Source organism: Oncorhynchus kisutch, linkage group LG5, assembly GCF_002021735.2.
Source record: "Oncorhynchus kisutch isolate 150728-3 linkage group LG5, Okis_V2, whole genome shotgun sequence".
In the NCBI taxonomy this organism is placed as follows: Eukaryota; Metazoa; Chordata; class Actinopteri; order Salmoniformes; family Salmonidae; genus Oncorhynchus; species Oncorhynchus kisutch.
Window position 1 is genome coordinate 62,166,588 of NC_034178.2, and position 13,570 is coordinate 62,180,157.

Consider the following 13,570-nt stretch of genomic DNA (forward strand, 5'->3'; position numbering starts at 1 on the left):
ATTCTGTTCCTGTTAACATTGTCTCTGCAAGCCTTCACTGGTCAATTTCAAGGTAAACATCCACATGAAACACACACACACACACACACACACACACACACACACACACACACACACACACACACACACACACACACACACACACACACACACACACACACACACACACACACACACACAGCTTGCCAATATAATCAACTCAAGCATCCCCCACTTCGTATCTGTTTTCACGGGCCGCAGATTAAAGGGACACAAAATGTACTCTATACGTGGAACAACCCTTTTACATGTTTATGGGGTCAACAACATAGAAAGTTGTGTCTGTTATATCACTGTTTTCTATATGCAAAATGGGTCTGATTGATATATTTGGTGTTAAATTGTGTTAAATAAAAAAAAAATAAGAGTATAACTACCTCTTGTCTGTTATTAAGATTTAGATCACTTTATTGGTCAATTACCCACAATGTCCAACCAAAATGTTATTTCCTCTGTTAACCCAATCCCTCCGAAAGACACACATAAATACACATACAGGTTTTGGAGAGGTGCGGGGGTGCCTGCCCCACTGGGTGCCTGGGGAGTTAAGTGCCTTGCTCAAGGGCACAACAGCATCTAGGATTTAATACCTGCAAACCTCCGGTTGCCAGCTCACTTCCCGCCAGATTTTTCCAATCGGACCCGTGTCTCGAACTGGCAACCCAGCCTCTGGTTGCCGGCTTGCCTCTCTAACCACCAGGCTACCTCCGTTTCTATACACACTTTCAAAAACGTGTTTTTAACTTGATATGACCTTAAAATGATATATAAGCACTCTCAAAAACTGTGAGACTAAGGGTGCAGCAGGAGAGATATTATGGCCAAAACCGAGTCATACACCCATACAAATGTATACAAATCTGTGCTCATATCAAGTATCAGATATCAGTGCCTTGGAAAGTACAGGTGTTTTCATTATTGCCAAGACCCTTTCATCCAAAGAGCATCCTTCCTAATACTCTCTAACATTGCTTTGCTACCACCCACGTTGCTGCCTTACAGACAGCACAACATAACCAGAGGCTCAGTAGAATCCTATACTATACAACCTGTTGTTGGATACTATAACTATGCATAAAATGCTTTCACTGTGTTGTTGCTACAGTATGGCACTGACAGACTCTCTGTATACAGATTCTATCTGACACATTTTTTCACTCGTTTTATGGTTGTTGGCATAAGGCTAAGGAGAGTACATGATAATCATTTATCAGAATTTATCTCTGCACTGGATTGGGTTTTTGCCTAAAACACTTTCTGTTTGGCTAGAACACACTAGTTACAGGGAAAACTAAATGTATATGCCGGGAAAACGAAACTCATTACGTATGGCGCCGCACATTGCTTCAGCTCTCATAGTCACAAGAGGCACCAATTCACAAATCATTTAACTGCAGTAAAAGTGAGTATTCAACTTTATACCGTAGGAGTAATATTTTGCTAAACGTTCTACAACGATCTACTCTACTTTGTTCAATTTAGTTTTACAGGGACAGTGCACATGAATCAATGTTACTGTATATGTGCCAGTTTTAGAAAGCCGGCTAGAATTCAACTGCAATTCCTCTACAATACTTGAATAACTGTATAGCAACTGGTTTATTGATACCTTCATACCAGGTCTTTATGCATGGCTGATCACCACATTAACTTTGTTTTGACTTTCGATATTCAGGGGTTGGCTCATCAATAGCTCTCCGACGGAGGGTCCTAGGATGATGAGAGCGATATCTAGAATTAGATTATTTTAAATTATTATGATTATTATTTTAGACCAATAATCAAACTCTTCCCTTAACAAAGCAAGAAAGTAGTCAACATGCTTTTCTGGCACTCAGGTGGTTTAGGGACCTTCGTAAAAGTGCAAGAAAGGTGATTGCAATTCCCATTCAGGAGGGTTCACCAAATATGAAGATGACACACACTGCATCGGGACTCCAGTCGCTGAAGGACCCAATATTTGTATTAGTTACCACTAACTACTAAGGGTGCTCCATATCTAGATGAAACCAGATAATGTTAAGCCACTGACCCTGTCATCCATGCTACATTTGTTAGAATTCCAGTTCACCACTTCCCTGATTTTACAGGCATACTTATTGTGATAGGTCTAACTTTCAATACCTCCCTATCCATATGAGCTACAGATCTACATACAAGCGTGGTTGGTTCTTTAACATCTCTCATCAAATGTACACCTTACATTTTTTCTAAATTATCCACCTTTGATTTTCTACAAATGTTTATTCTATTACAACTGTGGTTATTCATTCACATACAGATCAAAGTTTCAATAGCTTCCAGTCCAAATGGCATATACATCTAAAACCATTGATGTTAGGTCACTGACCTCCCTCCTCCATAGCAAGGTTATAATACTAAACTAAAACTAAAACTAATAATGAAAAAACAATTTTGTACACTGAAATAAAATAATTAACAAACCTGTATGAAAAACTAAAACTATACTGAAACTATCTTTCACTCCAAAACAGACTAAAATCAAATAAAAACCATCATGAATTATGTTGTTTTATTTAAATATTTCAAGAAAATGCTGCCAAATTCCATAAAATGACATTGGAGGCTGCTTTAATGTATCAGTAAATTCTCTGGCAACAGCGCTGGTGGACATTCCTGCAGTCAGAATGCTAATTCCATGCTCTCTCAACTAGAGACATCTGTGGCATTGTGTTCTGTGACAAAACTTCACATTTTAGAGTGACCTGTTATTGTCCCCAGCACAAGGTGCACCTGTAATGTAATGATCATGCTGTTTAATCAGCTTCTTGATATGCCACACAATGGAGAAATGCTTACTAACAGGGATGTAAACAAATTTGTGCAAAAATGTTTACAGAAATAAGCTTATGTGCGTCTAGAAAAAATCTGGGATCTTTTATTTCAGCTCATGAAACATGGGACAAACACTTTACATGTTGCGTTTATATTTTTGTTCGGTGTAGATACGTATATCATCCTAGGACCTTCTGTCAAATAGGTATTGACAAGTAAACTCTGAATATCAAACCAATATCCAAACTGAACTAAAATTTACTAGCGTTAAATGATAATAAAATGGCATCAATATCCACTAAACCAATAAATAGTCTTCAAATATGTTCCAGGTCAGGATAGTAATAGCATCGTACAACCATCCTGATCTAACAAGCTTACATTCAGTTTTGCTACGCAGATTCAATTGAATCACAAGATCAGGATGATCGTACGAGGCTAGGATAGTAAGGTCTAGGTATCCTAATGTTGCTCAAGAAATTCTTTATCTTGTTCAAGTGGGTCCATCTTAAATCAATAAACCTTAAAGTAGATTGTTGTGAGAGTGACACACCTGCAACTTCTCTGTACAGTAACTGTCTGGTCTGATCAGAGATCAGAGTCAGACACCAAATACAATGCTTTTAGGTTTAGATGTATTAAAGACCAGTTCATTATTAATCACCCATTCTGACACTGACTGTAACTCCTGACTGTAACTGGCTTTGGGTGCTGACATGTAGAATGTGGAGTCATCGGCATACATAGTCATTCTAGCTTAGTGTAAGACCAGTGGCAAATCATTTGTAAAAATAGAGAAGAGCAACGGCCCAACGCACTGTACATTTTTCATGGTAGAGAAGCTTCCATTGAAGAACACTCTCTGGGCTCTATTTGATAAATAACTCTCCAACCATGTGATGGCAGGTGATGTGAAGCAGAGTAAGCCTATTGTTTAGATCGTTATATCAATCAGCTAAAAATAAATTATACATTATCCAATGAGTCTCTGTAGAAGTGTGGACTGGTTTTGTTGGTAATGACTAGGGTTGCAAAATTACAATAATTTCCCCCAAATTCCTTGGTTTTCCAGAAATCCTGGTTGTAGGATAATGGGATTTCCCTTTTTTTTCTTCCTGAACCCAGGAATCTTACACCCGGGATTTCTGGAAAACCTGGGTGTTTGGGACCATTTACCAGAACTTTGCAACCTTACTAATGACATAATTGTCTGTTTCTGTGATTTTGGTTGGTCACTGCAGCTGTTGAGATGGCACAAGGAAGGACTCTGATGATTCTATTGCTGGTAACACTGTGTCTGCAAATCTTTACTGGTCAATGTCAAGGTACGCATCCATATACTTTACATGCACACAGAACACATGTTTTTCTCTATCTTATCTAGAAGCTTGCTTTTATGATCAACTCAAGCATCTCTCACTTTTAGTCTGTTTCCACAGATTCAGGGCAGCCCTCTGATCTGAGGATTGTTCTGGTGGGTAAGACTGGAGTGGGGAAGAGTGCAACAGGAAACACTATCCTGGGGAGAGAGGTGTTTAAAGTGGAGCCCAAAGCTGATTCTGTCATTGCAAAGTGTGAGAAAGGGAGTGAAGAGGTGGATGGGTGGAAGATCGATGTGATTGACACGCCAGGACTCTTTGACCCAACAATGAGTGTAGATCAAATGAAAAGGGAGCTAGAAAGTTGCATCTACATGTCAGTTCCAGGACCCCATGTGTTCCTGCTGGTGATCAGGCTGGGGAGGTTCACAGAGGAGGAAAGGAACACTGTGAAGTTGATCCAGGAGAACTTTGGGGAAGATGCCTCAATGTACACCATGGTGCTGTTCACTGGTGAAGATCAGATAGGGAAAAAAATCTGTTTCTGAGTTTCTGAAAGAGAGCAAGGAGCTGCGGAAACTTGTTACAAGCTGTGGGAACAGATATCACTCAATCATCAATGTCAAGAGAAAGAACTACACTCAGGTCAGAGAGCTGCTGAGGAAGATAGTGGAGGATAATGGAGGAATGTACTATAACAATGAGGATTATGAGACGGCACAGGAAAAGATCAGAGAAGAGATGTGGAAATACTGTCCATGGGCAGCACTTGGTGGGGCAGCTGTAACGTTAGCCAGGGCATTTTATTCTTCACCAATATTGATGGCAGCAGGTCTAGTTGGAGGCCTCAGCCAGGGTTACGAATGTACTAAGGAGATGATTGGCCTTTAAAACACCAGGGGTATGTTCCGTTAGTTCAACGTTTATTATGTTTTTGACTGTATACTGTTCTTTAAGATATGTTTGCTCCAGTTTGAACTGGGTCTAATTGGAATTTAATGGGGATATATAGTATATTTACAGTATCTATTTAGTAGTAAAGTAGTGGCCCTTTCCTGCAGTCAAATGACCAAATCGCCCTCTAGTGGCCTCACAGGTGGAATGTTGTTAATATTCTTCATAATTAATAAACACAAAAAAACGTAAAATCTGAAAATCCAGTGTTTCTATTCTAAACGGTTTTGTTGTATTTCAGTTTTCTGTGATGTATTTACAGTGTAAAATTGGGATGCAAACTCAAAATTGAATATATTTCAACTCTATATCTTACATGGTACATGTGTCTTCTTTTTTTAAAGACCATAGCCATGTGCGTGGGGTGTATACTTTTGTTGCAAAGTGGATTTTTTTTCGAGCAAGAAACACTGTGTGACCCTGATTTAGCCCACTGCAGTAAAATGTTAAATAGGGGTGTATCACAGGAGGTTGGTGGCACCTTAATTGGGGAGGACAGGCTCACGTTAATGTCTGGAGAGGAATTGGTGGAAGGATATCAAATACATCAAACAAATGGTTTCTATGTGTTTTGATGCCATTCCATTGGCTCCGTTCCAGCCATTATTATGAGCCATCCTCCTCCACTGGGGTGTATGTCTTTTTATCACAGGCAGTTATGCTACTTTACAATTGAAAATGGAACAGCAGAGTCAAAGGAATGAAACCCATATAAAATTGAAGTCGGAAGTTTACATACACCTTAGGCAAATACATTTAAACTCAGTTTTTCACAATTCCTGAAGTTTTATCCTAGTAAAGGATTAGGTCATTTAGGATCACCACTTTATTTTAAGAATGTGAAATGTCAGAATAATAGTAGACAGAATAATTCATTTCAGCTTTTATTTCTTTCATCGCATTCCCAATGGGTCAGAAGTTTACATACACTCAATTAGTATTTGGTAGCATTGCCTTTAAATTGTTTAACTTGGGTCAAACGTTTCAGGTAGCCTTCCACAAGCTTCCCACAATAAGTTGGGTGAATTTTGTCCCATTCCTCCTGACAGAGCTGGGGTAACTGAGTCAGGTTTGTGGGCCTCTTTGATTGCACACGCTTTTTCAGTTCTGCCCACAAATGTTCTATAGGATTGAGGTCAGGGCTTTGTGATGGCCACTCCAATACCTTGACTTTGTTGTCCTTAAGCCATTTTGCCACAACTTTGGAGGTATGCTTGGGGTCATTGTCCATTTGGAAGACCCATTTGCGACCAAGCTTTAACTTCCTGACTGATGTCTTGAAATGTTGCTTCAACATATCCACATAATTTTCTTTCCTCATGATGCCATCTATTTTGTGAAGTGCACCAGTCCCTCCTGCAGCAAAGCACCCCCACAACATGATGCTGCCACCTCGTGCTTCACGGTTGGGATGGTGTTCTTCGGCTTGCAAGCCTCCCCCTTTTTCCTCCAAACATAACGATGGTCATTATGGCCAAACAGTTCTAGCAAAGAGGCACTGAGTTTGAAGGTAGGCCTTGAAATACCTCCACAGGTAAATCTCCAATTGACTCAAATTATGTCAATTGGCCTATCAGAAGCTTCTAAAGCCATGACATAATTTTCTGGAATTTTCCAAGCTGTTTAAAGGCACAGTCAACTTAGTGTATATAAACTTCTGACCCACTGGAATTGTGATACAGTGAATTATAAGTGAAATAATCTGTCTGTAATCAATTGTTGGAAAAATGACTTGTGTCATGCACAAAGTAGATGTCCTAACCGACTTGCCAAAACTATAGTTTGTTAACAACACATTTGTGGAGTGGTTGAAAAACAAGTTTTAATGACTCCAACCTAAGTGTATGTAAACTTCCGACTTCAACTGTACAAGTTTAAGCCTGTAGCTGTCTTTTCATTTTTTTTCATTTTTTTACATGGTTATGGGGTCAACTATGAGTATCTAAAACACTGCATGTTGTGTCTGATTTATCACTGTTTTCTTTATGCAGAACGTGGCTGATTAGTATATTTAGTGAAAGGGTCAATAAAAAAAATTGACACCATCTGGAATGCGCTTTTAACCAATCAACATTCAGGATTAGACCCACCCGTTGTATGAGTTTCTATACGCACTCTCAAAAACTTCAGGTGTCAGGATATAGTTTTTTGATTTGATATGGTCTTAATAGCGTGATATAAAAACATCATGCAGTATCAAGTTGATAGTTAGAATACATACAGTCCGTAGTTCTGACCCCCGAATACAAGTTGAGGGGATTCTGACCGAGGACAAAAGAAATACAAGCTCAGCTGCTGCACAAAAAGCTTATTAGACCGTAATCTAGGAATAGAGGACATATGTTATAAATCGTGTTACTCTCCAATCACATGCTAACAACCTTGAACACCCATAAAAAGGGAAGAATAAAATAGAATAGATGCATGAAGCTCAGTACTATTAGGCTGACTGCAAATGATAGCAACAGACAAACAAATACCTCACGGATTATATCTCCATTAATTCACAGCCCCATGAAAATGGAGTGTGATTTACTTATAGGCAAATGAGATTAATGATGCTGATGGTGCAGCGAGAATGCACACACTGGCGTACACACACACAGGAAGAATGCACACACACGCTCGATAACCCAGCTCCCAGAGAGTAGCCTAACTATCATTCATTACGACACCCGTCCACACAACCGACGATTAGCTTAGCGCATCTCTCCCCACACAACCAACTGCCACTTCTATCCTACCGCTATTAACGTGCATCCTACACATGCTCATTTAATGTCACAGAGAACTCTAAATACAATCTCTACACCGATTGATAGCCTAGAGTGTCAACTCCTCATAATCAATTCACAGCACATTTAGCTGTCTGTCTCATATCACATCCTGCCACGCGGCTTGGCTTAGTGTAGCCTCCTGAATGATAATTGCTGTTGTCGCCTGTGACAAGCATTAGGCTAAAATAGTGGCAAGGTACAGACTGTCAGTGAAGATTCACACACATTTGTGAAGATTTAATAGAGTCAATATGCTATACGTGATTAGAAAGATGCCTTAAAATTATGCGTAGGTCTCACCCAGCCTCACTTACAGAGTCATCAGCCTAGCTAGCCTACTCTGATTTAGCCCTGAGTTTGGAATAGACCTGGGTTAGGTAGCTAGCCTACTCTGATTTAGCCCTGTGTTTGGAATAGACCTTGTTTGGGTAGCTAGCCTACTCTGATTTAGCCCTGTGTTTGGAATAGACCTGGGTTAGGTAGCAGCCTACTCTGATTTAGCCCTGTGTTTGTACTAGACCTTGTTTGGGTAGCTAGCCTACTCTGATGTAGCCCTGTGTTTGGAATAGACCTGGGGTAGGTAGCTAGCCAACTGTGATTTAGCCCTGTGTTTGGAATATACCTTGTTTGGGTAGCTAGCCTACTATGATTTAGCCCTGTGTTTGGAATAGACCTTGTTTGGGTAGCTAGCCTACTCTGATTTAGCCCTGTGTTTGGAATAGACCTGGGGTAGGTAGCTAGCCAACTGTGATTTAGCCCTGTGTTTGGAATATACCTTGTTTGGGTAGCTAGCCTACTCTGATTTAGCCCTGTGTTTGGAATAGACCTGGGTTAGGTAGCTAGCCTACTCTGATTTAGCCCTGTGTTTGGAATAGACCTGGGTTAGGTAGCTAGCCTACTCTGATTTAGCCCTGTGTTTGGAATAGACCCGGGTTAGGTAGCTAGCCTACTCTGATTTAGCCCTGTGTTTGGAATAGACCCGGGTTAGGTAGCTAGCCTACTCTGATTTAGCCCTGTGTTTGGAATAGACCCGGGTTAGGTAGCTAGACTACTCTGATTTAGCCCTGTGTTTGGAATAGACCTGGGTTAGGTAGCTAGCCTACTCTGATTTAGCCCTGTGTTTGGAATAGACCTGGATTAGGTAGCTAGCCTACTCTGATTTAGCCCTGTGTTTGGAATAGACCTGGGTTAGGTAGCTAGCCTACTCTGATTTAGCCCTGTGTTTGGAATAGACCTGGATTAGGTAGCTAGCCTACTCTGATTTAGCCCTGTGTTTGGAATAGACCTGGGTTAGGTAGCTAGCCTACTCTGATTTAGCCCTGTGTTTGGAATAGACCTGGGTTAGGTAGCTAGCCTACTCTGATTTAGCCCTGTGTTTGGAATAGACCTGGGTTAGGTAGCTAGCCTACTCTGATTTAGCCCTGTGTTTGGAATAGACCTGGGTTAGGTAGCTAGCCTACTCTGATTTAGCCCTGTGTTTGGAATAGACCTGGGTTAGGTAGCTAGCCTACTCTGATTTAGCCCTGTGTTTGGAATAGACCTGGGTTAGGTAGCTAGCCTACTCTGATTTAGCCCTGTGTTTGGAATAGACCTGGGTTAGGTAGCTAGCCTACTCTGATTTAGCCCTGTGTTTGGAATAGACCTGGGTTAGGTAGCTAGCCTACTCTGATTTAGCCCTGTGTTTGGAATAGACCTGGGTTAGGTAGCTAGCCTACTCTGATTTAGCCCTGTGTTTGGAATAGACCTGGATTAGGTAGCTAGCCTACTCTGATTTAGCCCTGTGTTTGGAATAGACCTGGGTTAGGTAGCTAGCCTACTCTGATTTAGCCCTGTGTTTGGAATAGACCTGGGTTAGGTAGCTAGCCTACTCTGATTTAGCCCTGTGTTTGGAATAGACCTGGGTTAGGTAGCTAGCCTACTCTGATTTAGCCCTGAGTTTGGAATAGACCTGGGTTAGGTAGCTAGCCTACTCTGATTTAGCCCTGTGTTTGGAATAGACCTGGATTAGGTAGCTAGCCTACTCTGATTTAGCCCTGTGTTTGGAATAGACCTGGGTTAGGTAGCTAGCCTACTCTGATTTAGCCCTGTGTTTGGAATAGACCTGGATTAGGTAGCTAGCCTACTCTGATTTAGCCCTGTGTTTGGAATAGACCTGGGTTAGGTAGCTAGCCTACTCTGATTTAGCCCTGTGTTTGGAATAGACCTGGGTTAGGTAGCTAGCCTACTCTGATTTAGCCCTGTGTTTGGAATAGACCTGGGTTAGGTAGCTAGCCTACTCTGATTTAGCCCTGTGTTTGGAATAGACCTGGGTTAGGTAGCTAGCCTACTCTGATTTAGCCCTGTGTTTGGAATAGACCTGGGTTAGGTAGCTAGCCTACTCTGATTTAGCCCTGTGTTTGGAATAGACCTGGGTTAGGTAGCTAGCCTACTCTGATTTAGCCCTGTGTTTGGAATAGACCTGGGTTAGGTAGCTAGCCTACTCTGATTTAGCCCTGTGTTTAGAATAGACCTGGGTTAGGTAGCTAGCCTACTCTGATTTAGCCCTGTGTTTGGAATAGACCTGGGTTAGGTAGCTAGCCTACTCTGATTTAGCCCTGTGTTTGGAATAGACCTGGGTTAGGTAGCTAGCCTACTCTGATTTAGCCCTGTGTTTAGAATAGACCTGGGTTAGGTAGCTAGCCTACTCTGATTTAGCCCTGTGTTTGGAATAGACCTGGGTTAGGTAGCTAGCCTACTCTGATTTTATTTTCTGCATGCAGTTCTGTCTGTTACTGTAATAAATTATATAATATAATTGAATGAGTGAGTGAGTCCATGCAGTTGAAAATATGGAAGCACAGGCAGTGGTAGGAGAGAATTGATTCAGCTATTTCTCTATTTACTGAAAGTATTGAGTTGGGTCTAGCTGCTTCGCACTGCGATGATTGATAGAGCAGCGAGGTCAATATGGTCTGATGGACTTTTCATTATGAAGAAACTTGTGGTAGGAAATAACACTCTGATTATTACATTGACATTTTACTCATTTATCAGACGCTGTCCAATGCGATTTATAATCCCACTATTTCTTCAAACATTTAGTACCCCGGTCCACAAAAATATGACTATTATAAGCTATCTATAACCAGCACAATGGTATACATACTGCATAACTCCTGCTACCATTATAGCCATAACATCTCCTTAACAGAGAAAGAAGAGGTGATTCAAGAGGAGAGAATAGATAGAGAGATAAAGGAGGGGTGAGCAGAAAGCATCATTATGGAGTTAGCTGCATCAAAGGCAGGCCTGGAGAACCAATTGAACTGTGTGTGCGTGCGTGCGTGTGTGTGTGTGTCCGTTTGTCTGTCGGCTTGTTTTTGTATTTGAGTCTGTGTGTCTGTCTCTGTCTGTATTTGTATCTGGATGTTTTGTGTTTTTACCTCTGTCAATGTGTCTGTCTGTGTGTATATCTGTGTCAATGTGTCTGTCTGTGTGTATATCTGTGTCATGATGTCTGCTTTTGTGTGTGCATGCCCTGCTACCGGCTTATGGGAGGAGAATTCTCCCTGCCTCGTGCACAGGGGAGCTGCCATCTGCTCGTGGTCCAATGGGAAGGGAGAGTTTGGCATGATGTCCAATCCCTGACCTCGCCACATTTCCATTCACAAACATAGAAACAATGTGCCCTTCTAACCATTAGGGGGTGATATTATCCAATACAAACATAACTATCTCCCTGCATTCATATGGAGTGGGATGGATTTGCCCCTAGACACTTTTCTAAGGTCTGTTTTTGCATTTGTGTGTTTTTACTACCTATTGGATAAGGTTAAGATATGGAATGGTTAAGCTGATCCCAGAATCATAATATACAGTTTTAAAATGGGTAATCCATTCAAATCAACGTGGTGTTTTAATACAATAACAGGTGTACAAATGCATCATTATTGTTTTATCTTATTGTGAAATCTTTGTACACAATGGCCATTTGGTTGTTTTGCTATTAGAGGTGATAAACTCCAAGTGTAAAAGCCACCAAGAGTCTCTCAGATGTAAGCTGCCCGATATAAGCCTTGTTGGGAAATATAAATTTTCTTCAAGGATCCAGTTGGCATTGGAGCCTCCTTTAGTATCAGGTGGATCCCAAACGTTTTAGCTCAGAAACGCTTTAGGATTGGTCATTGCAAGGTCATTTTTATAAAGTGAAGTGTGACTGGGCCATCAGGAGCAAAAAAGCCCCACAGGAGACACAATACTACACAATATGCATCTCAAATTATGGGCGGGTATATATGTCAAAACCGGTCTTATTGATTAGTCACTATCCAATTCGCTTTTCAACATGAATGAATATTGGCAGCCACATGTTTCCATACCAACTACCAACATCAATAATTTCCCAATTTGAATTTGCTAAACTTACAAAGCAGTATACAAATAACATTTGATAGATACACCTGAAAATTCTATGCACATTTGAAGGATAATACAGAGAGAGGTGCAAACGAGAGGTGTGGTGACACTGGTAAAAAACGAAAAGATCTAAAGCTAAATGCTGAATTAGAACATCTGTTGTAAAATGAGAGGTTGAGAGAGAACGGGAGAGATGGACGAAGGGATATGATGAGAGAACGGGAGAGATGGACGAAGGGATATGATGAGAGAGATAGGGAGAGATGGACGAAGGGATATGATGAGAGAGAAAGGGAGAGATGGACGAAGGGATATGATGAGAGAGATAGGGAGAGATGGACGAAGGGATATGATGAGAGAGAAAGGGAGAGATGGACGAAGGGATATGATGAGAGAGATAGGGAGAGATGGACGAAGGGATATGATGAGAGATAGGGAGAGATGGATGAAGGGATATGATGAGAGAGATAGGGAGAGATGGACGAAGGCATATGATGAGAGCGAAAGGGAGAGATGGATGAAGGGATATGTTGAAAGAGATAGGGAGAGATGAATGAAGGGATATGATGAGAGAGAAAGGGAGAGATGGATGTAGGGATATGATGAGAGAGAACAGGAGAGATGGACGAAGGGATATGATGAGAGAGAAAGGGAGAGATGGACGAAGGCATATGATGAGAGAGATAGGGAGAGATGGACGAAGGGATATGATGAGAGAGATAGGGAGAGATGGATGAAGGGATATGATGAGAGAGAAAGGGAGAGATGGACAAAGGGATATGATGAGAGAGAAAGGGAGAGATGGATGAAGGGATATGATGAGAGAGAAAGGGAGAGATGGATGAAGGGATATGATGAGAGAGATAGGGAGAGATGGACGAAGGGATATGATGAGAGCGATAGGGAGAGATGGACGAAGGGATATGATGAGAGCGAAAGGGAGAGATGGACGAAGGGATATGATGAGAGAGATAGGGAGAGATGGATGAAGGGATATGATGAGAGAGATAGGGAGAGATGGACGAAGGGATATGATGAGAGAGATAGGGAGAGATGGATGAAGGGATATGATGAGAGCGAAAGGGAGAGATGGATGAAGGGATATGATGAGAGAGATAGGGAGAGATGGACGAAGGCATATGATGAGAGAGATAGGGAGAGATGGACGAAGGCATATGATAAGAGAGAAAGGGATGGATGAAGGGATATGATGAGAGCGAAAGGGAGAGATGGATAAAGGGATATGATGAGAGAGATATGGAGAGATGGACGAAGGGATATGATGAGAGA

The 13,570-nt window shown here is 41.3% G+C and overlaps 1 protein-coding gene and 1 pseudogene across 1 annotated transcript in view; one reads left to right on the forward strand and one right to left on the reverse strand.

The window, feature by feature from the left end:
- The window catches only part of LOC109891640 (disks large-associated protein 4-like), a 221,173-nt gene that overhangs the window by 87,047 nt on the left and 120,556 nt on the right, over positions 1-13,570 (reverse strand). The gene's annotated exons all lie outside the window — the stretch shown is intronic.
- On the forward strand, positions 1,328-5,290 carry LOC109891641 (GTPase IMAP family member 7-like; annotated as a pseudogene).